Genomic DNA, 25,503 nt, shown 5'->3' with positions numbered 1-25,503 from the left:
TACACTTTCTGTCCCAAAAGAAAACAAACAAAAAATCTTTGAATGTGTATGGAATGTGTCTTGAATGTTTTGTGGGATGCTGGTATACTGTGGCTCTGGCGTACCAAATTTTGGCCTCCCCCCATTCTGTCTCCCGCTTTCCTTTTTTTACTCAGTTTCTCAAATACACACACACACACACACACATATATATATACATATACATACATATATACATATACATACATACATACATACATACATATATTCTATGTGGGTTCTATTTATCTGCCTTTCCCATTTGCTCTTTCTAGGACTGCAGATAAATGGAAGGTCCCACATGACCCCCCACCCCCAAACTGAGGGCCCTCTAAAGCTAAAGACAGCTTTGACTCTAATGTTGAGATTGTTGTAGTCTATAAACATTCATGCTGATGTATAGTAATGGGAAATACTTCTGAAGTTTTAATTTGTTTATATAAGTTAATCTTTGCTGAATGGCAAGTGCATGTAAAATGTATACTTTGTTCTTTAGGAGACATTCAAGTAGAATTCAGAAGTATATTTGAAAACATTCTCCCAGGATTTAAGTCATTTTTAAGTTACAAATACCAGGATTGTTTTTAATGAAGAATTTGCTGAATAAAAGTAAACGTTTGGGTTCAGGCAGTTTTTTTTTTAAAATTGCTTAAACTGTATTTGGTGTGAACAATATGACAGTCAAATTTGTGTTAAATGCAGCTGTCAAGGATGAGAGTACAGTCTAGCTGCAGAGACCGTCGGAGCTAAGGGACTTGAGTTTTGTTAGTCCTAGATCATATAGCTGACTTATAGTGGCATAGTTCGTTAGTAACACAGTTGGCCACAGGTAAGTAATATTTCTCCTTCTACCGAAAACTCGGGAGACTTGGAAATGAAGTACAAGCAACATGAGACTAGCTTTGGAGCTTTAGTAGTTTTCACTTAGACATCATGTAGTTATCAGGTGTGGATTGATGTTTGACCTCTCTGGAACTGAATTACTGAGTAAGATACCTCCTAGGTCTGGGATACAATTTGTTTTACTTTGGTACAGTTTCCATTGACTCAGGGCCTCATCCGTGCCACCAAACCTCTAGTGTTTGGCATCTCAGCTAAATGAAGTGGGTACACATCTTCCAAATTTTAAATCTGGTAGAAAGGTCCCTCCAGTAATATTCATACTGGGATTTTGAGGGATTCTCCTCATTTCTATTCTTTAATGGGTTGAGAGACCAGTGTTACATAAAAATATGAGAATTTTGCTGTTGCCAACTCAGAGTTGCTTTGTTTGGGGTAGGAGAGTAGTTTTTCACGGTTCTCACTAGGAGAACCCAGCAGTCGGGCAGAAGGAAGCCAGTTGGAACAATCTGGAAGAAGAACTTTGGAAAAAGTTGGAGAAAAGCTGGGATTGAAGCTGGTTCTGAAAAGCCCATAAACTTGAGTGCCGAGGCTTCTCTGTTGCTTAGCACGTTGTTGGCCTTTGTAGGTTGGCAGGACGCTGTTCTTTTGCCCTAAAGAAATGAGAGAGAGGCATGGAGAGAAGCCTTTTTAATTTTCACTCTCTAAAGGGCGTGCTACCCACCCAGGGCTGGGTATGTGCAGTATCACACACAGGCTGATCTGTGTGTCACAGTTCTGGAAGCTCAAGGCGCTGTCAGATTCTTGTCTGATGAAGGCTGGCTTCCTGGCTCATAGTGATCCCTTCTTGCTGTGGCCACAATACAGTGCAGAGGAAGCAGGCTCTGTAGTTTGTGAACTAGGTCTTCCATGATACAGCCCAGGTTGCCTTCCAGTGGACTCCCGGCCTCCTTTCTGCCTCAGCCCAAGCCTTCCTTGGTATTTCTTAAAAGGTCACTAACTCCACCCATGAATGCTCCACCTTCCTTACCCCAACTAATCATGATCATTTCTAAAGCACTTACCTCCCAGTACCATCTAAGAGGTAGGGTTTCAGTAAATGTGTTGGAGTAGGGTGGGTGGCAAGGCAGTCTATAGGAAAAATGTGCTTTGTGCCCCTTACCTTAGTAGGTGTTTTTGGAGCTGCTGTGGGAGGAGATGTGATGGGGGATGATATCGAGGAAGCCAGAGAATTTCATGGGAAAACACAAAGAAAGATGTAAGAGTTTGTCTTTTTCTGGAGAAAGAGATATTTTGTCCTCTGGGGATGAGAGAATCTTGGGGGTTTATTTAGGTAGAGAAGTCCAGAAGATGTCAAAAAGAACTCAGTGTACCTTGAAGATGTATTTATACCACTTTTAATAATAAAGGAAATATGAAATCTATGAAAAATTCTGGCCACAGTATGAACAAAGAGAAGGTGGTTTGGGACTTAGAATTAAATAAAAAACCAAAAAAGGTCAGCCAGGTGTGTGAGTTCAAGGTCAGCCTGGTCTAAAGAGCGAGTTCCAGGGCAGCTAGGGATGTTGGACAGAGGAACCCTGTCTCAAAAAACCATAAATGTCTAAAGTAAGACAATGATTTGAAAAAATATATGGAAAATGAATATGTAGAAGTAAATACTCAATTAGCAATAATATCTGAACTTAGTTTTGTAAGTACAGTCTTCCAAGTAGCCCAGGTTGGGATCTTAATCATCTTGCCTTAGCTTTCTAAGTAGATCTGGAATGATAGCTTTTTTTTTTTAAAGTTGCATATCTGTAGAGTCAGCCAAGCATTTAGAAATAGTTGGGAAAAAATCTTGGCATTTGTACTTTGTATTAGGTGTTTAGCCTAGAGATGACTTAGGGTGTCTTGGAAGGTGTGCATAGAGTATATGCAAATGCCAAGTAGATGTTAGCATCTGCAAATTTAGGTATGGGATGTGTGTCTTGGAACCAATCCTTTGTGGATACCAAGGGTAATCATAATTGTAGGTTTGAATGTCTGATGTTCGTTCTTTAAAATAACTTTCTCAACACTGAAATGTTTCATAGAAGATGAACTGTAACATTACCATCAGAATTGGCTCAGCCAGATTCTTTTGTTTTCATGTTAACACAGAGTTAATGATTCTTCAATGCCTCTAGTCTTGAAAACCAGTGTTCTTAGTGTTCAGTCAATCCTAGTGTACAGTAGGCACCATGTGCTTATGAAGACAGGAGGAGAGGACCTGTGCGGTGGCCTGTCACGGACCCTCCTCTAGCCAGATGAGATGAGAGGCCATATATTTGTGGGTCTTGTGTAAGCAACCACAGCTTCGGTGAGTTTGCAACTGCAAAGCCCGTGTCATACCCAAAAGACCTTTAGGTTGTGCTTCTCCCCATTCTCTGGCTCTCACTGAAAAACAAAAACCTACAAATACAACATGGGAGATGAAACAGGTGTGGCTATCCACCAGTTACTTTTAAAATAAATAATTGTTTCAAAATAATTGCATGCAGTGGATTGCTATCATTGCCATCCCCATGTCTTCTCCTTCTCCCAGATCGAGCCTCCCGTACATCCTCACTTCATGTCCTATTTATTTATTTGTTGGTTTATCCAATCACCCTTTGACATTTCTGGCTGTGGGGCCATTGGAGTGTAGTTGACCTGTGAGGAACTAGTCTTTTAAGGAAACTAATTCTCCCTCCTCCAGAAACCTTCAACTGTTCATAGATCTCAGAGTTGCACTGTGAGCAGAGAGACAGTTAGATACCCTGTCCATTTAGCAAAGTAATAATAGCTTCACCCCTGGAGCCTGTGAGCTCCCCAACTACGACCTATTGACTGGACTTGTGGTCACCAGGTATGTATGTCCTTCTGTGGAGTGGGCAGTAAATCCAACCAGAGAGCAGTTGCTCACCTCCCTAACCTTGGTGCCACTGTTGAATCCATAGGCATGTCTTGTGGTGCCTGTTGTTATTTGCAAGTTACTTATAAGTACTCTGGTAAGACTGTAAGTACCTGGGTAAGTCTGCACAGCATCCTCGTACCTAGTAATTAGCATTAGAGGTAGAAAGCTTCCTGGTCAGTACTGACTTTCTTTCTCCATGTCCTGTGACCAGTGAACGTGGTTTTCACTGGTCTTCAGCAGCTGGCCTTACCATCAAGTTCTGTCAGGCAACCAAGGGCAATGATAATAGTCTGTATTGTTTTGAGTGTTTCCGGAACATCTCCAACCACAAATTTGAGGGGAGGTGTCCCACACCTTAGCACTGGGCTTCTTATTTCACATCCTGTGTCTCCGAGGTAAGCATGATCCCCAGAGTAGGGTAATTCCACAATTAAATAAACTTTAATAAAATTGTTTGCATGTGCTTTTTGGAGCATCCCTTGGGTTAGACTCCTCTGCCCTATCCTCTTAGGCTTGTATATTTGGATGGATTGCCATTTGTAAATAATACTAACCAGTCACTGGAGAAGGCCTTTGTAGTTGGTTTGTTTGATGTTTCCTCCTTCGACACTCAAGTTTTGTGCTTTGGTAGACCTGTCATTTAGGGGACATGTCCTTACTGTATCACGCTGGAGGCACATAGCATCACTCCTGACAAGGTCAACTTTGATACCAGTTATGGCCAACCCCCTCCCCTTTTTTATTTAACGTTTTTTCGAGACAGGGCCACTATATAGTTCTGGCTGTCTTGAGACTCAAACTGTAGACCAGGCTGGCCTCAAACCCGCAGAGATTTGCCTGCCTCTGCCTCCCAAGTACTGGGATTAAAGGTGTGCACCACCACCAGCTCTTTTTAAATTCAGTTATTCTACCATTTCCAAATAAAAAGTTCATGGAATAATCTTCTTTAGACTTTTACTATTCTATTATATATATATATGTCTAATTTTTTCTTGCTTGATTTATTTAAAAACACTGTTTATTTGGGAGGGGAACTTAGGCATGCACAGGGCTTGTGTGGAGGCCGGAGGACGGCTTACAGGAGTGGTCCTCGGGCTGTCAGGCTTGGCAGCCGCAAGTGCCATAACTCACTGACTTGTCTGCTGACCTGCTTCTGTGTCTTTTGCTGCTAAACCTTATGGCTCATTGATTGATGCTCACCATCCAACTCAATTATTCTTATGATGGCATCTTGTAATTTCAAAGTAAAATTTTTTTAAAAAAATTAATTGATCTTCTCCTAAGAGGTGCTTCAGTCTTCAAAGTACTGGGATTACAGGTGTGAGTCACACTAGCTTCTCAAATTAAAAAAATAGCTATAGTCAGTCTGCTGAGTCTTCATCCTTGCTTCCTCTGCATCCTGGTGGAGCAAGCAGCCTGCTCTCATCAGGATAAAGAACTTGCCGGTTCTCTCTAATAGTAGCTGCATGGCTTCACTGTTGCTCATTTAGATCCTGATGCATTTGGCGCTTATTGTGTGTGGTCCGAGGTGGGATGTGGTTTTATTTATCTTCAAATGGCTATGCAGTCTTTTTTAACACCATTTCTTTAAAAGTGTGTTTTAATCAGGTAATGTTCACGTCTGCTTTAGTTTGTATGAAGCTGCATGTCTCCTTGAGGCTGTTTTTAACGTGTGTGAAGTCCTTGGTTTGTCTAGTCTGTGCATCACACTTTTCATTATGGTGCTGTTATGGTAGACTATACCACCTGGAAGAATATACCATCCTCCCTCTAGTACCTGAGTGTTTTGTTTTCAATATGAAATTCTATATCAGTCTATATCTATCTATCTCTATATATATTGGTATATTTGTGAAAGTTATAGTTATTTTATATATTTACTTAAGTGAACTGACACTTTATGTTAGATTGTTCTGTTAGAAAATAAGAGCTCTTATTTGGTTAAGTGTTCTTTTGTGTCTTCTCTGGAATGTTTTAAGGTTTTCCTCTGATGGATTTTACACACTTCTTATTATGAAACTTGCATTTTTTCCACTGACTATTCAAGCAGGTCAGTACATGTTGACCTATTTTACTTTGTAAAATGGATCCAGGGTAGTCTGCCATGCCCCAATTTAATTTAGCTTTGCCTCTGTTGATGTATGCATGTTACTTTTAATTTTTCTCACTTCCAAGCAATTAGAATTGGAATTGCTTATTCATAAACCATCTGGATTTGGGGGTAATAAGTGCTGCCAAGTTATCTGATGAAGTTATGCAAACTTTAGTGCATATGTACATTGTTTTCAGATCTTCAAACTTCTTTTTTAAGGAAAAACACCGCAAGATTACTCCTAAAAGTTGTGTGTGTTCGTTAACGTGGGTAATACACAGTAGCCGGGGCTGGGGGTACAGTTCAGTGATTGAGTGTGTGGGAGACCCGGGGTTCAGTTGCCATAAATAATAAAGTTGCATAAGTCACAGCTTCTACCTTGAATAACTGGAACATAGTCTTGAAAACAATATTTATATACATGTGAAAGTTCTTATGGAAGGAGACCTTGAGTTGAGCCCCCAAAAAGGTATTTTTGGGTCTAGTGTCACACCCTCAAACCCGCACTCAAGGGGCAGGAGCAGGTGGATCTCCTCACCACTGCTCAAGAGTTCGGAGCCAACTTGGACTGCACAGCAAGTTCCAGATCCAGGGCCTTGCTGTGATCTTGTTTCATCCTTCCCTCCCACAGGAACATGCCGAAAGTTAGTTTGGTGTGCTTGTGCTCATGGCATAGGTTAAAGTGGCCTCACCTTGCCAGGGCTAGAAGCATCCTACTCTAAATGGTGTCTGTGTGCAAAGGTAAGGAGAAGGCAGCAGTTGACAGATGACTTTGAGGTGAGGCCCAAGGAAACACTTGAGGTTTGGTCTCCTTGACATCAGAGAGTCTTCTGGCAGGTGACAAATCACCCTCGGATTCCGAGGTTGGAGTTAACAGTAAGCACTAATTTTCTCTAGCGGTGGGGCGGGGTTGGTTGGGTTCGGGACTGGGATCTCTTCTGGTATTCAGTCAAAATGTTAGGTTCCAGTCCTCCTGCTGAATAGGCTGGAGGGTCCTCTTGCAGGGTGGTGCATTCCCTGTTGCTGGTGGCTTGTGGAGGTGTGAGTTTCTCCACAGAGTGGAGCGTCCATAGACCTGGCAGCTTTACCCCCGATGGAGAGATCCAGTGAAACAGGGCAGATGCTTCAGTGCCTTTTGATCTTCCTGTTGGAAGCCGGCTGCTGTCACTCTCTCCACGTTCTAGTCCTTAGAAAGAAGCTGTAAGTTCAGCCCACACCCAAGACAGGGGATCTAAGTTTCACATTTTCAAGAGGGAATGTCGAAGAATCTGGGAACAGATTGTGAAACCTACACACTGTCCTGTCTGTTCTAAAAAGGAGGAGTGGTGCTAACATTTGAAAAGGGAAAGCACTCCTCCCCCTCCGCCACCCCCAGGGTATCTAAGGGGATGAAGCTAGTCCTAGTGGTGAAGGTAAACTGACTGAGACCTCCCTGTGCAGTAATGGAGCGCCAGTCGATGAGAGGTCTAGCTGAGGTGGGGGGGGTGAGGGAGAAGTAGGGCTAGTGGAAGAATGGCGGCCTCAGAACGATGAGCAGATGACGTGACAAGAGAGAGACGAAGCATGTCAGAATCGGGAAGGAAAGCAGGCTTTGAGGGAAAGGGGGAGCTGATTTGGTTGTGAACATTCAGGGGGAGATTCCTAAGGAGTGGAAATAGAACAGCCAAGATCCAGGTTGAAACCTCTCTCCAAAGAGGTGCCACCATGAGGGCCGGGACGGGGCAGGGGGCGCTGCAGTTGGTGCAGGGCTGGAGAAATGAGGCAGATGTGTAGCGTGAGGGTGAAGGAAGAAGCAGCTGCATTCCTGGCAGGAGGGAATTGGAGTGATCCAGAGCGCTCAGGTGTTGGGGTTTGAAGAGCTGTGTTTAGAACGAAAGCATTTGTGGAACTGTGAAGGAGATGGCCATTTAAGTGTGGTAGAACTTTGGAAATTGGATTATCACATCTGCATAGATGCTCACCTTTTTAAATTGCTTGAGATTGGGAGAACAAGTGATGACTGGCTTTCCAAAAGTTCCCTTTCTTTGATGTTGACGTCTTCTGTCTTCCTGATTTCTTTTAGAACCACCGTGGCTCCCAGGGATGGTGTTCTCTGCAGGAGGAGTTTTGTCTCACACACTTCTGGGAATCTTTTAAGTGTAAGTGAAATCTGTTTCCTTTCTTAATTTTTTTCTCTCCACAGCCGCCTTCTAACTGTCCTCCGCTCTTGAAATGTGTTTTTATATGTGTGTATGCTCAAGTATGTGAACCACAGCACACATGTGGAGGTCAGAGAACAGCTTGTGGCCACTGGTTCTCTCCTCCGAAGTAAGGCAGATCATTGTCAGGCTTTGTGGCAGACACCCTTACCCTCTGAGCCATCTCACCAGCCCACTCCTCCTCTCCCATCCCTTCTGCTTATTGCTTTTTTAACGCTTTTATAAGAGACTCTAATTTCTTATCTCCCACATTAAGCATGATTCTCTTAAGTTTTTGTTAATTAAGCCTGGAGTTTATCCATAACAAATATGATTAAAATGACTGTCATGTAAATGGTAAATTGAGATCATACTTAATATTCACCTGTGCATGTATGTCTATATAATACATAATCAGTTTTCACATTAGGAAAATAGCTTGTAAGTCTTTGTATGTAACACAATATATTCTAAGGTTTCAATAAAGACTTGAGGTTAAATGCAATAAGGACTTCTTCAGATTAAACATCAAGGTCCCTCCGAATCGTGTCTGCATTTCCTCTACCATGTGGTATAGTGATTATTTTCCTGTTGTTTTTCTTGAATAAGATTTTAAGTCTACTAAATACTTAAGAGAACCTAAACCAGACTGGCAATAATTACTGTGGTTCTAAATTAAAGAGTTTTGCTTTGTTTGATGATGTTGTTGTTATTGCTGTTGTTTTGAGATAGGATTTTATGTAGGTCAGGCTACCATGAACTCCCTGTAGCTGAGGTTGGACTTGTGGAACCCCATTCTCCCCATCTCCCATTTCCCCAGTGCTGGCTTTACAGGTATACACCATCCTTCCTAAAGAGCAGCATATACCTTATGCTGGGATAAAGGAACTATTGTTAAGTTTATTATAGCACAAAAATACCTGATTGATTGTGGTCAGTATGATCTTTAAGTCAGTAGGGCAGCCTTACATAAATGGAGTCTGGTTTTGCAGAATACATGGAGGGTGAGCATGGGGAACCAGGAGTATGAGAAGAAACAGCAGAAATGGAGGGTTGGGAAGACCCTACTCCGTGTAGCCCAGGCGATGAGTGACGACAGGGCATGGAAAGGGGTTTGGGCTGCAAACCCGCCCTGCCTCAAACTGCAGGTTGTTCTTAGTGCTCCCCAAATAGGCATCAAGCTGCTTCCACGTGTGCGCAGGGTAAGAAGAAAGGCAGGAAGAGAGGAGCGATTGTCATTCCCGCATTAAAGATCTAAATAGATTGACAAACATCTTTGGCCAGTTTATTTGGGCAGTTGACAAAAAGTCTGGGTAATTGACTCCCTCCCTTTTCCTGTTTCTTTTCTCTTTTCCTGTTCTTACCCATCCTATCCGTACTGCTTTTTCTGTAATTCTCTCTTGGACATCAACAGATCTAGAAAGTTCTTAGATCATTTGTCCCATTCCCAGTGTCTACACTCTCAGGAAATACTGTCACCCTCCAAGCTCCTCTGATTCCAGAATGTTTTAGAAACTACGTCATTGAGCTTTCAGGACATCTGTAATATTCATTTACAAATTTGATGTCCAAACTGGTAGCTCTTCAGAAGAAAGGGTTAAGAACAGACTTAGTTGAGCAGCTCTACGTTTAAAATGTTAGTGCACAAGAGCATGCATGCTTTTCTCTCCCCGTTCATGCCTCCAGAATAGCAGCGGCACGGGGGCTGGAGATCTGGGGCTGCCTGGAGTGGACTGGCAGAGCTGCCCATCTGAAGTGTTCTGAGGCGGGGGTGTCAGGGAACCAGAAACCACATGCAGTGCTGTGGCGTACGCTGCGTCCTCATGCCGGCCTGGCCAGATGTACGCTGCGTCCTCATGCCCGGCCTGGTCAGATGTACGCTGTGTCCTCATGCCCGGCCTGGTCAGACAGTTGGCAGTTAACTTGCCTGGGGTGGTCTGGGCATTCTGAGGTTTGTCTGGAGTCCTCTAGAAAAATGACTGTTCATCATACTGGGGAGAAACAGGAAAGGTTTCGGGCACTGTGTGGCACACTGTAGGGGTGGGGACTTCATGGCTTGAGCTCGTGGTGGAGGAGAGAAGTAAGGAATGAGCTTGGAGGAGGCGCTGTGTAGAGCGCTGATGACGGGTCTTCCTTCCCCATGCTGCCTGGGGGGATTGCGGGATGTTTCTAATTCAAAGGAATGATATAGGTTGGCTAGAGGACTTGAAAAGATGGGGACTTCTTGGAACAGCCATTGTGGGGATTTAGAAAGAGCAATGAGGGAGGGGGGCAGGAGAGGAGACGGATTATTTCCCAGTAACCAGGGCATGGTATAGGTTGAAGGTAGGGCATGGAAGGAGTTCGAAAGTCCTGAGCTTTCTCTAAAAGAGTAGCCTCTTGCCTGGGAGTTAGAACTGCATCATGATTGATCTCTTAAATCGTTGCTGTTTTTCAAGACAGTTTAAGATTCTTTTGAATATTTAACTTTTTAAAAATGAACCATTGTGTGTTAAAATAGTGTTTTCTATACTTAAGTGCGCAGATGGCATCACATACCTCAGTCCCATTGCCTCTCCTGCAACTGAGATGTTGTGCATAGTAGACGTCTCTCCCTTCAGATGAGCCAGACAACATCTATCCTTCTGTGACGGACTTACGTCACTTCGCTTAGTGTCTTCACAGTTCATCTATGTCTTAGCATGCATCAAAGTTCACCTCAGTATTTCCTTGAGACAGATTTTCATTATGTGGCCTGCACTGGCCCAGAACTTAAGCATCCTCCTGCCTCAGCTCTGCAACCGTTGGGTTGACAGGTGTGCTTTTTTAAGGTTGCACTGTTGTCCAGCAAAGGTATCCAGCTACTTTCAGCACTAAACAGTTCTGATTCCGTACTTAAGTCTTTCAGAACAAATAGGGGACTAGAGAGATGGTTCCACAGTGAAGAGCACTTGCTGCTCTAGCATAGGACCCAGGTTTGGTTCCCACTACCTGCAGAGTGGCTCACAGTCAGCTCCAGGGTATCTGGGACCAGCTGCGATGACTATAGGCATCAGGCACACATGTGGAGCACATACATACCGTAAAAAAAAGGTTAAAGTCAAAACCGTATCAGACCTTTTGTTTCAGATGAGAATTGGTTGTATATAACTAATTCATCTCAGTCTTTAGTCTGTATGAGGTTATTGTCCAGTTAGTGCTGATTTAGCTGTCAGAACATAGTTGATAGATTTGGAGGATAGATTTAAGAAGGAAACTGCCTTTTTGAAAAAGATAAAATAGCTAAGAGGTTCTATCAATCACAGAAAAGAGACTCCCTCCAAAAAACCTCACTGATTTCTAAGGCTCTCTGAAAACCAAATATTATTCAAGTAATCTGCATTGCAAGCCAAAAACTATAATCTGAGAATTGCTATGTTGAAGGGTTGCTTTTTGCTTGCTTCTTTCTTTTTTTCTCTTTTTCTTTCTTTCTCTCTCTCTGTCTCTCTCTCTCTCTCTTTCTTTCTTTCATCTCCCTTTCTGGGTCTCTACATATTGTGCCAGTGAAAAATCATTTCTCTTTGAAGATCTAAGACGGATGAGCATGAAACCCAAGGCTATGGAGTGGGCAGTCCTGAGAGAGTACCCAGAGCCATTCATTGAGCCATAGCCGCTCCACCCGGGGCCTCTGGGAGGAAGCCGGGCCTTTGGTGTAGTTTTCAGCTGGCTTTTTCTGCGCGTCTGTTCAGCGTGTTGCTTTGGAACCTGTGAAAGACCTGCTGGTTGAGAGTTTTATCATCATCCCATGACCAGTTGTCAGAGAGAACCATGGTCTGAAGCTCATGTTGATTTTAGAGGTATTCTCGGAAGCCCTTTCTGGAAGGAGATAAAAGGCAGGAAGAGTGAGTACCAGCAGCTGGATTCGGTTTTGATATGGATGCTTTGGAAAACGATAAGTGGTCCTGTGGGACCATCCAAGGGGATGAGATTACAGCCCTGTACAAGGGAAGACAGCTAACAGTCTGAAAGGGATGCCAAATGTCTGCAGGTCTCCTCCCAGCAGTTCTGGAGAAGGGATGAGTGTTTTCTGTCCACTCCATCTCCTTCCCTAAGATGGAGGTTGTAAAATCGCTAGTCTGTCAGTGGTTCATACAGTTCAGTTTCTAAGTGAGTAGCAGTCTCAACCTCGGATTTAAGGTGGTTGTCTTGTCGAGACGGAATAGATTTCATAACAGCTAGTTAACACCTTTCGTGAAGGCTGTAACAACTGGTTAAGTTCAAGTCTCTGGAGGAAATGGTCTCATCTTGAAAACCATGACAAAGAAGGGCATCTGACCAAAGCCGAGGGATATGGACTGTAGTTGTGTGGTCGCATGCTGCTGTTTTATCCGAGTGTAAAGGAATGCAGGGTACACATGCCATGGAAAAGGATATTTTTATAGGATGCAACTTGTGTGACTCTGTGAGTCAGGTGAGTGGGTGATTCTGGGCATTCAGCAAGAAGTGAGAATCCATATTGAGTAGAACAGGAGTGAGCCCAAGAATACACCGGGTAAGGGGAAGATTCTAGAAGGAGGAGATTGGGTGGTTAGATGGTGGTTGGTCCAACAGCTGTGGAGGGAAGGCATTTAATCTGAAAGGACTAGATCTGGGACCCAACAGAAAAAGAATTTCTCTCTACTCCAGACTTGAGACTTGTGCAGTCTGGGTCTGGTGGAGATGGACTGACTCCAGGGATTGCTAGCCAGAAGGGTTTGGAAGGGTCCCTTCTGTTAGGCCTAGCCTAGTAATTGAGTACTGTGCGGTTATTGTGCTTAAAACATCCAGACAGGTTTTTTATTCCAAGATGCCTGCCTGTTGGTGAGGTTTTTGGTGTATTCAGACAAATTCTCAGTCCGTTACTTAGTGCAGAGCACCAGCTAGGTGTTTCTTACTAGCAGATAAGAGAGCAGAAGATGTCTTCATAGACTTCGTTTCCTGTGTATTTAATTAAGATGGGGTGACAATCCAAGTGTGAACCCTTCCCTAGGGACCGACAGGAAAGTGCTGTATTTGACACAGCCTTCTGCCTATAGGTAGATTTACTAACTGGCATCCTCACAACATTGCTGGTCTGGCTCACTTCATAACAGTGGAACAGGGGCTAGAACTGAAGTTCCTGCGTCCGTTGGGGATGGGAAATCAGTGCGAGAGGCAGAATGGAGTGTCTGGAGCTGTAACGTTAATAGGTGTGTGGCGTGAAGGATAGCTATGGTCTTGCAGTGGATATCTCTGTGGTGCATGGGCTTCAGCAACTCTTACCTAGTTTGCTTTAGCACTGGCTTTTGTCTTCGTCTCCAGTGTCTTCATTGCCATTGGTTTTTAAGAAACCCAGGCAACTTTGTAGTTTCAGTGGGAGAAGGCCTTGTTTTTGAGAGAAGGTCATACCTCAGCTAATAGTCAAAATCAACGTGTTTAGTCATATGCTAAACACAAGGGGTATTTGCATAGGTGTGATATTTGATATTGAATGCTTTGGATTGGAGACACACACACAAAGGGATTGCTGGGCTGTGGAGGTCAGTAGGGAGCTGCCTGAACACGCATGAGGATCTGAGTTCAGTACCCAAAGCCCGTGTGAAAACTTGGGTGTGGTGATAGTGGTCCATACATAATCCCAGCCCTAGAGAGGTGGAGACTGGTAGGCCCATGGACTTAGCTGGCCAGCCTGCTTCCTTGGTAAGCCCCAGACTGATTGATGAAAGACTGTTGGAAAACACAAGGGGGCTGGTGACGGACTGAAAAACGACATTTGAGGCTGACCTCTGACCTGCACACACACGCACACCCATGAAGGAAGAAATCGGGTTAGGTTTTGCTTTTGCACCGTCTGATCTACTGGGGCAGGTGGAGAAGCACTGTCGATGGTGATCGAGAGCTCTGATGAGCTTCAGATAAGAGTAGAGCCCTGATGAGTTCAGATCGTGCAGTTGACATGGGCCAGATGTTCAACTGTGGAAAAGGTTCTCCTACACCTTGAAAGGATCCACATCTGGCACATGCCAACAGGAAGATACCTTAGGGTACTCGAGGCCCAAAGCAGACAGTGGTTGTAAAGGGTTCAGAAGCCCTGATTGTATATGACTCGAAAAGCACAGAACCAACAACACGTCTGGGAACTCAGTGCTGTTCCCAGAGTCCAGGGAGTGTGACTTGGTTGGAAGTTCATTGCTAGAGATAAGGGTTGAGGTGTTCTCTGTATGGAAAGGTCACCCAGACTGGATGGCACTACCCTGAGAAACAGGCCAGAACTAGAACAAAAACAGACAAGTAGTTAATAATTCCCATTTTCTTTGACATTAGAAGATTAAAATAGACCTATTCAGAAATGACAGTAACTCAGGTCATCCATTCTTGTAATACAAACTTGTTGAGCCAGTTACGCCTGTCTAGGGCTGGTGTCCCGTGGTTCCCTTCAGGAGCCATGGTGGTGGTTGACTGTCACATTTGCCTGGTTTACCAAATTTGGAAGGTTTCAGGAAAAGTGAATAAAACCAATAAATAATAATTTGACAAATTAGAAAGGAGTGGCAAAAATGGCTCAGTGGCTAAGTGTCCTTTCCACAGAGGAGGCGGAATTAGGGGATTCCTCTTCCAGATCTTGTCAAGTAAGTTCCTGTGTCCTGATCCTGGCCTAGAGCCATAGGTGGAAAGGGGATTCTGGGAATTAAAGGGTTTTTGTTGTTGTTGTTTGTTTTAAACTAAGCCAGCCCCAGCACAAAACCCTCACAGTTATGCAGTGAAATAAATTTTTTTAAATAAATTATTGTTTTGGAAACTGGGAAATACATGCAGCATTATTTCTGTTTAAAACTATCTGAAAAGTTTGTTGGTATAGTAAATAAATTGGCAAATATTTAACTTGATTATATAATTGTTTTTTCTCAGTAACCATATCTGCTTCTGAAATGACATAATAGCTTTAAAAAATGTGACTGATTTGATCATATCCTCGTCTCCTGAAAGCATTCTTGACAGCATTTGACAATTTGAATCTCATTATGCATTTCTGAAATTACCCTGTATACTGCCATCTAGTGGTAGATAGTTTGCTTGTTTTTGGACAATAGTTCATATTTTACTTTTGATAAATCATTAATTTCATTTCTAATCATGCATGTTTATTAGCTGTATTTAAAAGGACAGTCCAAAAGATCAAATATTTACAGATGGAAAAAGAACTAGAGAAGGAAAAACATCTGGAAAAGGTTCTTCGTCTCTAGCTTTTCTTGTCCAGCAGTACATGCACCACATAGCTGGTTCCCCATTGTCTGTTTGTCTGACAACAATTTGAACATAGGCATAAAATAATTTTTTGTTTATGAAAGTCACATGCTTGATTCAGAAGTATGATGTGAGGGATAGGCCTCAGCCTCGAAATCGGGTCATGCAAAACTTTGTTTCAGAATTGCTGTCTGCCAAGTGGTGTTCTGTCCATTTTGTATGTACCAGGTCCTTAACTATTCACAAACTTTGATTTCTCGTGCTAGAATTTACCTTTGCTACACACCCCACCCACCCTGTGTGCATAGCCCCTCCACCCTCTTGATTGCGATAATTACATCTTCATAATGCTCGGCATTTACATTGTAATGACTTGGAACACGTTATTCACAGCAGAGTCCCTAGTTAGCTTTTCTCTCCATCATAGCCTTTTGTTTTGCTTTTAATTAACAATTGTGTTTGGGCATCATGTATCAAGATATACTTAACACTTTTCTCGTTCCTGGACTCTTCCTGGTCCTGTGAAACAGACCCTCGGGATAGCAGTTGCTAGCCACACGTGGCCCCCTCTCTGGCCCGATAGTCTCTTCCCTAGTAGCTGTGGTATGGTATCTTTGTTGCCTCCGAGAAAGGTTGTGGGCCTTAGGGTCAGGCTAGAAGTGGGGCCCCCTCTGTGTGGCTGAGGCTCTGATCAAGAGCGCGGTCAAGCATGAGCACTCCGGGAGGCAGAGGCAGCCACTGTTGATAGTGACCTGTCCTAGAGAGCTAGAGTGGGGAATATTCTAGAGTTGCAAAGCAGGAACAAACTAACTAAAATCTTGGTGGACGCAAACAAAAACAAGAAAGATTCCTTGACATTAGTTAGGTGGCTTCCTGGGGAGGCAGCTTCTTGGGTCTGGTCAGGAAATGACAAAGGAGACTCCCACGGTGGGAAGTCTTCCTTATCTGCCTCTCAGCTTGGTTTGGTCCAGAAATACTGAACTGTTACCTGAGGATCGGCATCACCTGTGTAGAAGAACAGGAGAGAAAGGAGTCTGCTTGCGTTATTTTAGTAGAAGCTTTAACTGTGGACATAGAGGCTGTCATTCTCCGTGGCGAGCACTAGGAGGCCACAGAGGACAGACTCTGGATGCAGGGTTCTCTTTGGGAAGAACAGCAAATCCTTGGGAGAACAGCTCTGTGCTAACAGAGCAGATCGGCTAAAGAGGTCACTATTTCATAATGCAATGAAGAATGATCTGAACATTCTTCTGAACGCTATTGCTCTGTTTTTTCAGGGTGTTGTTTGTAAATAAGTTGAACTGAGTAGTCTGGTTAGGAGAACCCCTGCTTAGAATTGTACCCTAGTGCTTCTTTGTTGAATCTCTGGATACAGGTCTGTTTTTTATGCACAGGTGTTGGATTACCAAACTGTCTGTTTTCCTGAAGTCCACTGTGTTAATGGAAAACAATGATTTTTATAAAAAGCAGTTTTGAGCCACAGGCATTCGAAGGAGAATCTTCTGGTTAACTATTAAGCATTATTTCAAACTCAAGCTTGTCCATCCTCCATTAAATCATTACCTACCTCAACAAACGCTTGTTGAATGTCTTTGACCTCCGGACCCTACTAGCTAGATGTTGGATACCAAGCCACATGCTTTCTATGTAGACATGCCTTTTCTCAGTTCCCCCATCTCCTCTACTGATAGCAAGCATACCTTACCCCCTGAAGTTTTACCTTCCTGTCTTTAAAGGTAAATCAGCACGTAAGTCATAATTCTCTTTATTTTAGAGTTGGTCCGTGTTCACTACCTGCCTCACCTCTGTCACCCTGACCCCCCTGGCCTCTGTATGATGTAATCCACACTACATTTATCTCATGTGCTTGCTAATTCTCTATTAAAATTGTAACTGTGTGTGCTATTGCTTAAGGACAGGTGCTTTACTTCTTGTGTTTCTTGGTAGAACTGCATGTGATAGGAAACAGGAGAACATTTTCTTGACAGTAGCATATCCTTTGGGTGGCTTTCCTTGCAGCCTCAGCCCTGTTTTCTCCCATTCCTACTCTCCCTTCCTTCTCCTTATGCCTTTCCTCCTCCTTTCTCCCCATCCCTCCACTTTCCGATGTGTCATATTTCTGTCTGAAAGGGGCCCCGAAGGTAGCTCAGCTGATAAGGTGTTTGACAAGACTTTAATTCAGTTCCCCAGAACCAAAACCAGGATGGTGGTTTAGGCTGGGGAGTGAGTCAGGCAGAGTCCTAGGCCTTGCTGGCAGTTAAGAGACCCCGTCTCTTGAAAGGTACATGTGAGGAAGGACACTGGAAGTTGTCCCCTGATGTCCACATGTATGGACCTGCTTACACACCAACATGCACATGTATGTCCATATAAAAGATACACAGAAAATTTTGAAATCGAGTTTTTTGGGGTGCTTTGGCATTTTATTTGTCCTTAATATTTTATTTATCATTGTTTTATATAAAACTATGATTTCTAGGAGACAGATTACCTAACTTCCCTTCACGGTTTTGAAGGTGGCCCTTTTTCTTAGGAATTTTAGACTGAGCTCCTTGAAAGACTCCATAGAGATTTTAGTTACAGCTGGTGAGTCCAAGTTCAAGGATAAGGGACATTTACTCTAAAAGAATAGATTCCTTCATTTGCTCAACTTGTGACTTTTCTTTACAAAGCTCTTGTGGGTTCTTTTGTTAGATATATCCTTAGGAAGCTTAGGAAGTGTGTAGTTTCAGTTGACTCACACCTTTAATCCCAGCCCTTGGGAAGCAGAGGCAGGCAGATCTCTGTGAGTTCGAGGCCAGCCTGGTCTACAGAGTGAGTTCCAGGAAATCTAGGACTGTTAGATAAGAGAAACCCTGACTCAGAAAACAAACAAAATTTATTGCATTATTAAATCATTATCTTTGTTGCCTTTTCTAGTCCTTAAAGGAAATGCTTCATTAACAACTGTGAGTTTGTTGGCATTTTAACAGTACTAAACATGTCTTTTTGTTCTACCATGTCAGGTTTTATTTTCCAAATATGAAGATAGTTTAAGAATAATTGTTATTTAAGGATAAATTAACCCAGGATAAATATTCTGTTCACTTCCCCAAACCTTAAGGAGAAAGTCAGCCCTGTTGCCTAGCAATGCGTGGTAACTGTTCTGTTTGGTGAACGTGCCTGTGGTATTCGGAGCTGCAGGTGAATTCTGAATTCTTGGTGTGATGCTGCACCGGTGAGTTCCCTAGGAGACCACAGTCTGCAGCATGGGTGTCTGACTTCCATGGGAACTCGGAAACTGGCGGGTATCACTAGAGGACACCTTCCTTGCTTTCTGTTTGTTTGGAACATGAGGCTTCCAAACCAGCATGTAATGTGTCGTGTCCCCCCTCCCCCTTGGCTTGATTCCTGTCTTGACGCCAGAGAGAAGAGCTTGTGGACAGACAGGTGGACTTCTCCCCCAGACAGAAGAACCTGAAACTGTATTCTGTTCCCCTAAGTCCTCTGCTGGCACGCCGTACTTTCCCCCAGGATTCATGAGCAGGTTGCTGTGTGTGTGGCCGTTGGTAATTGGGTAGCTCACAATGTGGTTTGAAATCCCACATGAGCCATGTGCAGGGTGTCCAAACAAAACACAGAGAGGCAGTGTTCCCTGGAGCAGCCTGACCTTTACAGTTCCCACACCCCCAAGGTCTGAGTTTTAACCATTCGTAGAAGAGTTACATTTCCACTAACAGTAGATAATATAAATTTGAACATAAGATAGCATAATATGCTATCTTTTAAAAAATCCCCCCCCAGCCATGTATATCTCTCTATACTTTTTTTGAGACAAGGTTTTATTGCATAGATTGGCTTGTTTGGAATTCACTATGTACACCAGGCTGGTCTTGAACACATGAGAGATCTTGTAGCCTTTGCCTCCTGAATGCTGGGATTAAAGGTGTGCACCCACAGACCTAGCATAATATATGTTAATTAATATATACTAATCTCAAAATGATTATTCTACCAAAAATTTGTCCTGTCCAGTAGGTAGGTTTTTACTATTAAGAGTAGAGCTACTAAAATTAAATCTGGTTTAAAAAAAAATTCCTTGGGTACAGTATAGCTCAGATAAAGTATGAGGCCCAAGATTCAATCCACAATCCAAGCCAGTCAGCCAGTCCTTTCTGAGTTAAATCAAGCCATACATGGCTCCCATATTTGATAAACATCAGTTTAGGAAGTTGTATTACACCCTGTGAGGGTTTTATTTATCTCATTAGGTTATCAGGGAGCTTTGCATTTGTACTGTATATATTACATTTTATAAGGAAGTTTGGAGAAGCCAGTCAGCATATCCCCCAGGGACAGTTCCAAACCCCAGTGTATTGTTCACACGATGATCTGCTAGAAAAGATACTTCTCAGATAAGTACCAGGACCAGTCATACTTACTCCAGGACTTCCTTCCCAGCATCCCTAGGGATAACTTTGTAATCAGGTTTTTTCTTTTCTTTCTTTCTTTTTTTTTTTTTTGATGTGGTTGTTGTGGTGTGTGTGTGTGTGTGTGTGTGTGTGTGTGTGTGTGTGTGTTTTCTCTTTATGTCAGGGACTGTAGAGCCAAAGTTACAGTACAACTGATGAAGTCCCCTGGCTTGTACACGCGTGTGCTTTGTTCTGTTCTCCAGTCTCTGGGAATACCTGCCAGAAAATCCTTTAGCTGACTTCTCCAAAGCACTTTAATGTTCAAAATAGTAATTAAAGGACTCTCAGTGATGGGGTTGACAAAAGACTTTCAGGCCTTTCAGTGTTGCTAAGGAAATTCAGCTGGGAATATATTTGTGTCTTAGTCAAGCTCTGTGGACAGCTTGCGTAAGGAGGCTACTGGTGTCTTTTTGGAGGAAGGGTTCTTTTGGATAACACAATTAAATTCTTAGTTACTCTTTCTCAGTGAAAAAACACACTACCATGCTTTCCTCTTTTCTGTTTTATTCTGGAACTTACAGGCCAGTATGATTGCACATTTCAGGCCAAAAGGTAAAATAAGTTTATAAAAAAATAAGTTTTAAGCCTTACATTAAAGGAAAGTTAAAGGGTTAGGCATTCTGTTGGGCAGAGTTGGTGAACATACTTGACTTGGGGCTTTCTAGTTGCTAAAGTGAAAAACAGAAAGCACAGAATTGCATAGTTTGTGTGTGTTGACAACCAGAAGCACATAAACATCTGCAGAAACCAAACATTTCCTGGAACCAAACTCAAGCAGAAATGTGTCACGTGGACCTTTGTTTTAAGAGTCTGGTGAAAAATATCGTCAACCACAGTTACATAATAGGCCCAAAAGCACAGTGCATGTGAACCGGGTTCTCTAGGAGGGGGCCAGGAGGCCCAGCGTGTGTCCTAGGCACAAGGCAGGTGAGCGGAAAGGAGCTCAGAGACCCGAGGCCAGGGCCTGTGCTGTTTGGCAATTACAGGAGAGAGCTTTAATGGGACCATCTGATTGACTTTCTGCGGGATGCGAGATGTTGCCAGTGCTGCTTCCCATGGCGTTCTCCCGAGCCCAACAGTGACGCCAACGCGAGGTCTTGCTTTGATGATTAATGTGAATGAAGTCCTGAAGGAAGAAGAGACTGTTTCGCAAGGAACCGTAGGGGCTGGCATTTGCCCGCACAGAAGTCTAGTTCACTTCTGAGGGCAGGGTAGCAATCCTGAGTCTTTAAGACTTTCCATTTTTTCTATTTAGGTTTTTGGACACCGTATCTTAACCTTTCCTAACTAATGTCATAGGGCAGGAACAGCTTCCACCCTCTGTGAGGGGCGACTGCAGCCAGCTGCCCGTCTGAGAGAATCTGATCATAGAAGGGTCATTTCTTTAAAGAACCACGTCCTCCCTTGAGTTGATTTAGGTGTGATGGTTTGAATAAGAATGGCCCCCATCAGCTCATATTTGAATATTAGTCATCCAAAAAATGTGGTAGTCCTGAAAATGTGCCTGAGGCTAAATTGAGGAGTTTTGGATTAAGGGTGTTGGCAGAGGAGATTTCAAGACACAGTTAAGAAATTGCCATGAGTCTCGGAGACTCTGAACTTCAGACTTTTGAACAGTGCTGAGACTATGGGGACTTTCGGAATCGGACTAAATGCGTTTTTGCTCTATGATATGCTACAACTTATGGGGACCAGGGAGTGGAATGTGGCGGTTTTAATAAGAAGGGCTCCTATAGCTCATTGAATGATAGTCACCAAGGATGGCAGCATTGGAAAGAATTAGGAGATGTGGCCTTGTTGAAGGACGTGTGTCACTGAGGGTCGTAGGATTTGAGGTTCAAAAGCCCATGCCACGACCATGTCTTCCTCTCTGCCAAGGATCAGGGTATAGCTCTGATCTACTTCTCCAGCATTATGCCCTGCTGCCTTGCTTCCCACCGGGGGATAATGAGCTACACTTCTGAAATTGTAAGCAAGTTGCCTGGGTCATGGTGTGTCCTTATAGCAACAGAACAGTGGCTAAGACGCCAGGGTACTGTACTTGCTGGTTTTGTATGTCAGCTTGACATGAGCTAGAGTTACCAGAGAAAGGAGCCTCAGATGAGGAAATGCTCCATGAGATTCAGCTGTAAGACATCTTCTCATTTAGTGACCATTGCAGGAGGGCCCAGGCCGTGGTGGGTGGTGCCATCCCTAGGTTGGTGGTCCTGGGTTCTGTAAGAAGGTGGGATGAGCAAGCCAGGGGAAGCAAGCCAGGAAGCAACTCCCCTCCATAGCCTCTGCATTAGCTCTTGTTTGAGTCCCTGTCCTGACTTTCTTCAGTGGTGAACAGCAGTGTTGAAGTGTAATATAATGAACCCTTTCCCCCATCTTGCTTTTTTGGTCATGGTGTTTTGTTGTAGCAATAGAAACCCTAATGAGCACAGGTATGTTAACTCTAAAAATAAAAAAAAATTACAAAAAAATAAAAAAATACCCTAGCCTGTCTTGTATTTCTCATATAGATATTAATTACCACCTGCCCCCAATGGTAAACATGAGTACTATTTTCTGCTATTTGGGGTCTGTATCCGCCTACACAGCAATGTGAGAGGATGTGCTAATGTGGCAGGGAATTATGGATAGCTCTGGTGATGCATACATATGTCTATTATCCATCTGTCTACCTACCTACTTACCTATCTATTTGTACTGCTGATTGAACCTAAGACCTCGTGTAACCAGCCAGTGTATCCCCCAGGGACAGTTCTGAAGACCCCAGTGTGGTGTTTATATGATAATCTGACGGAAAATTGTCTCTCAGCTAAGAGCTTGGGGCAAGTCATGTTCCTCCTAAGACTTCCAGCGTGGAGTAACTAGAGATAGCTTTGTATTGCCAAACCCTGTTTGCTGAGCTGTAGCCCCTGCCCTTGACTTTCTGAGCCAGGGTTCTGTCTAAATTCAAGCTGCGTTTGGAACTTGTCACAGCCCTCCCCGCCTGCCTCCTGAGTGCTGGGATTACAGGCGTGTCTGCTGCACATGGCCATATGAAATGTAGTTTGTTTTAGATTAAAGGGGCTAGGTGGATCAAGTACCTAGCACAGTTTATGGATAATGGCCACACACTTTCTCCTGTTTTTGTTGTGTAGTGTTATACTTCTGGGACTTGAACCCAGGGCTATGTTGTTGTACAAGGAGCAGCAGGCTCCCCAGCTAGTGTACACCTGAAATAATCACACAGAAACTGTATTCATTTTAAACACTGCTTGGCCCATTAGTTTCAGCCTCTTATTGGCTAACTCTCACATCTTGATTAACCCATTTCTATTAATGTGTGTAGCATCACGAGGTGGTGGCTTACCGGGAAGGATCTTAACCTGCATCCATCTTGGCGAGGAGAGCTATAGCGTCTGCCTCATTGCCTTCTTCCCAGCATTCTGTTCTGTCTAGTCCACCCACCTAATTTTCTGACCTATCAGACCAAGCAGTTTCTTTATTAACCAATGAAAACAACAGAAATACAGAAGACCCACCTACATCACTATGTAAGTGCTGTGTCAAGAGACACATTACTGTCCTTGCATTAAGTTTTAATGCTACATCATTTCCGTGTATATTTCTAGGCCTTTTGGATCCTTCCATGTTTCCTATCCTGGTTTTATCAGTATGGATTTATATTGATATTTAAGAAAAACAGTGACACTGATTTGTTTTGTGGGTTTTTTTTTTTTTGGTGTATGTGTGTGTTCTTTTTTGAGATAGTTTCTGTATTATGTAACTCTGATTATCGTGGAACTCAATCTGTAGATCAGTGATTCACCTGTCTGTTTTCCAAGTGCAGGGCTTAAAGGTATGCACCACTATGCCCAGCTGACTGAGTCTACTACTTTCTAGAGTCCACTAAGAACAAGCAGAGGCTTACAGTCTGGGGGCTGTAGAAGTGCAGTCTTAAGAGATGGGCTGGCACACAAAGTTGTTGAAAACATTGAGCTATGGAATGGATGAGCTAGGCAGTTACTACACCTTGAAGTAACTCGAAGAGCCTGTGAGAGAGAGCGGCCACAGTGAAACTTCTCCCTCTGCCGCCATCCAGGTTTATGGTTTACACAGCTGTGTTGTCTCCTATACAGCATGTAGCAGTCAGCGTACCTCATGAAGGCTTTCAGAGAAGGGCTTTCGAGAGTGTCATAAGCAAAATATGGAGGACTTAGAGATGAAGTGTGGCGTGATGGCTCTTGGGGTGGAGCTATGATGCCATCTCTGATAGGAAGGACTGGTATGGTGGAGGGATCAGTTCCATCCACCGAGGGAGCTGAGAGAGGCATAGGCAGAGGGGATCTGAGAACAGGGCAGAGTAGCCTGGGAGGCTGGAGACCAAGCCACTCAGGAGATAGCAGGATCTCCATGGAACTGTTGAAAAGTTCAAGGTAGAAAGGGACAGTGGTGTTTGTAGCGTGCTAAGGTGTGACGTGGTGAATGGATCAGAGGGACGGGAATGGACACAGCATGTCAGGTGAAAAGACAGCCTCTGTGAACACTGCTTAGGCTGAAGCATGCAGTTCAAGTTAAACATGGGTTCCCTCGCAGGCGCAAAGACCACTTTGTTAGTGTCACTAGAGAAGGGTCAGCTGAAGGGTAGTGTTGTCAGGTGATTGACATGAAATCAAGCTTAGAAAATGCATCTGAGAGAACTTAATGAGATCATGCTTCTTTTCTTAGGAAAAATAATAGCAGTAAGACCAGTGTGAGAGAAGGCAGTTGTCTGTTGGGGAAACAGTGGCGGTCCATAGCAGTGTACACCCAATCCGTGATCTTCTTGGTGTTCGCATGCGTAAAGATACCGTTACATAAATATTCAATCACTTTCATATTTTAGAAATAAGCCCAAGGTTTCAGTCCAGCTTACCAGTCAATAACTCCATCATTCTGTTTTTCTCTCCTCTCCTCTCCTCTCCCTGTTCTATTCCCCCTTGACCTCTCTTTCTCCTGCCGTCTTGAGATGGGACTTTACAGTGGTCCCAGGTTGGCCTAGATGTACTGTGTAGCTCAGGCTGGCCTCCATACGGCAGTCTTCCTACCTTAGCCTCCCACTTTCCCTCTGTTACAGATACACACCCTCGTGCCCAGCTTCAGTCCTTTGTTTTCCCTTCGAACTGGGGCGATTGGTCAGTGACTGCTCTCATAGAGGACCTGGGTTCGGTTAACAACACCTTCATGGTGGCTCACAACTATCTGTGATTCCAGTTCCAGGGGACCTGATGTCTTCACAGAGACATGAATGTAGGCAAAACACCAATGCACATAAAAATAAATAAATGTTCCCCTCTTTTTGAATGAAAAGTGTTTGGTCAGTTGTATGGTTAAAGGCAGCAGGTGTATCTAGGGAAGGGTCACGCTGGTGGAAAGTAACCAGGCTGTGCTACAGGGTGTGTTTGTTGTGCCAGTCTAGGCTTGTGCTGGAAGGGATGTCTTATAGCAGAAAGGACAAGAGATTGCTGTCTGTCACCCACCGTTCCAGGGTGATGAATTACCTTTAATCTGAGCCCTCACTTTAAAAAAACACAGGAGAAGAATGAAAGGAGCTGATTTCTTTCTGGTCCCCTGATAGTTCTGTGCTGAGTGTAATGCACTTTCTCTTCTCCCACAGGAGCTAGCAGGAATCTGCAGTGTCTCTGCCTTGCTGGTCCTCGCTGATGGTTCACAGGAGCATTGAGCATAGCTCAGAGCCACTGGTAAGTAGGTGCTGTCCCACCTCCTGCCTGCTCATTGTCCAGCTTTTTAACAAATGTAGCCTCCTCTGCCTCCACA

At 43.6% G+C, this 25,503-nt stretch overlaps 1 long non-coding RNA gene across 2 annotated transcripts in view; it reads left to right on the top strand.

Moving 5' to 3' along the window:
* LOC146889446 (uncharacterized) overlaps positions 1-25,503 on the top strand; it is an 85,163-nt gene that overhangs the window by 14,441 nt on the left and 45,219 nt on the right. For both annotated transcript variants that reach the window (XR_014999901.2, XR_015736662.1), the window contains exons 2-3: positions 7,930-8,005; positions 25,343-25,427. This is a non-coding gene — a long non-coding RNA (uncharacterized LOC146889446). The remainder of the gene's footprint in view (positions 1-7,929; positions 8,006-25,342; positions 25,428-25,503) is intronic.

The sequence above is a fragment of the Myodes glareolus genome, chromosome 25, assembly GCF_982192425.1.
Source record: "Myodes glareolus chromosome 25, mMyoGla1.1, whole genome shotgun sequence".
Classification (NCBI taxonomy): Eukaryota; Metazoa; Chordata; class Mammalia; order Rodentia; family Cricetidae; genus Myodes; species Myodes glareolus.
Note: the sequence above shows the minus strand (reverse complement) of the source record. Positions and strands in the feature narration are given on the sequence as shown.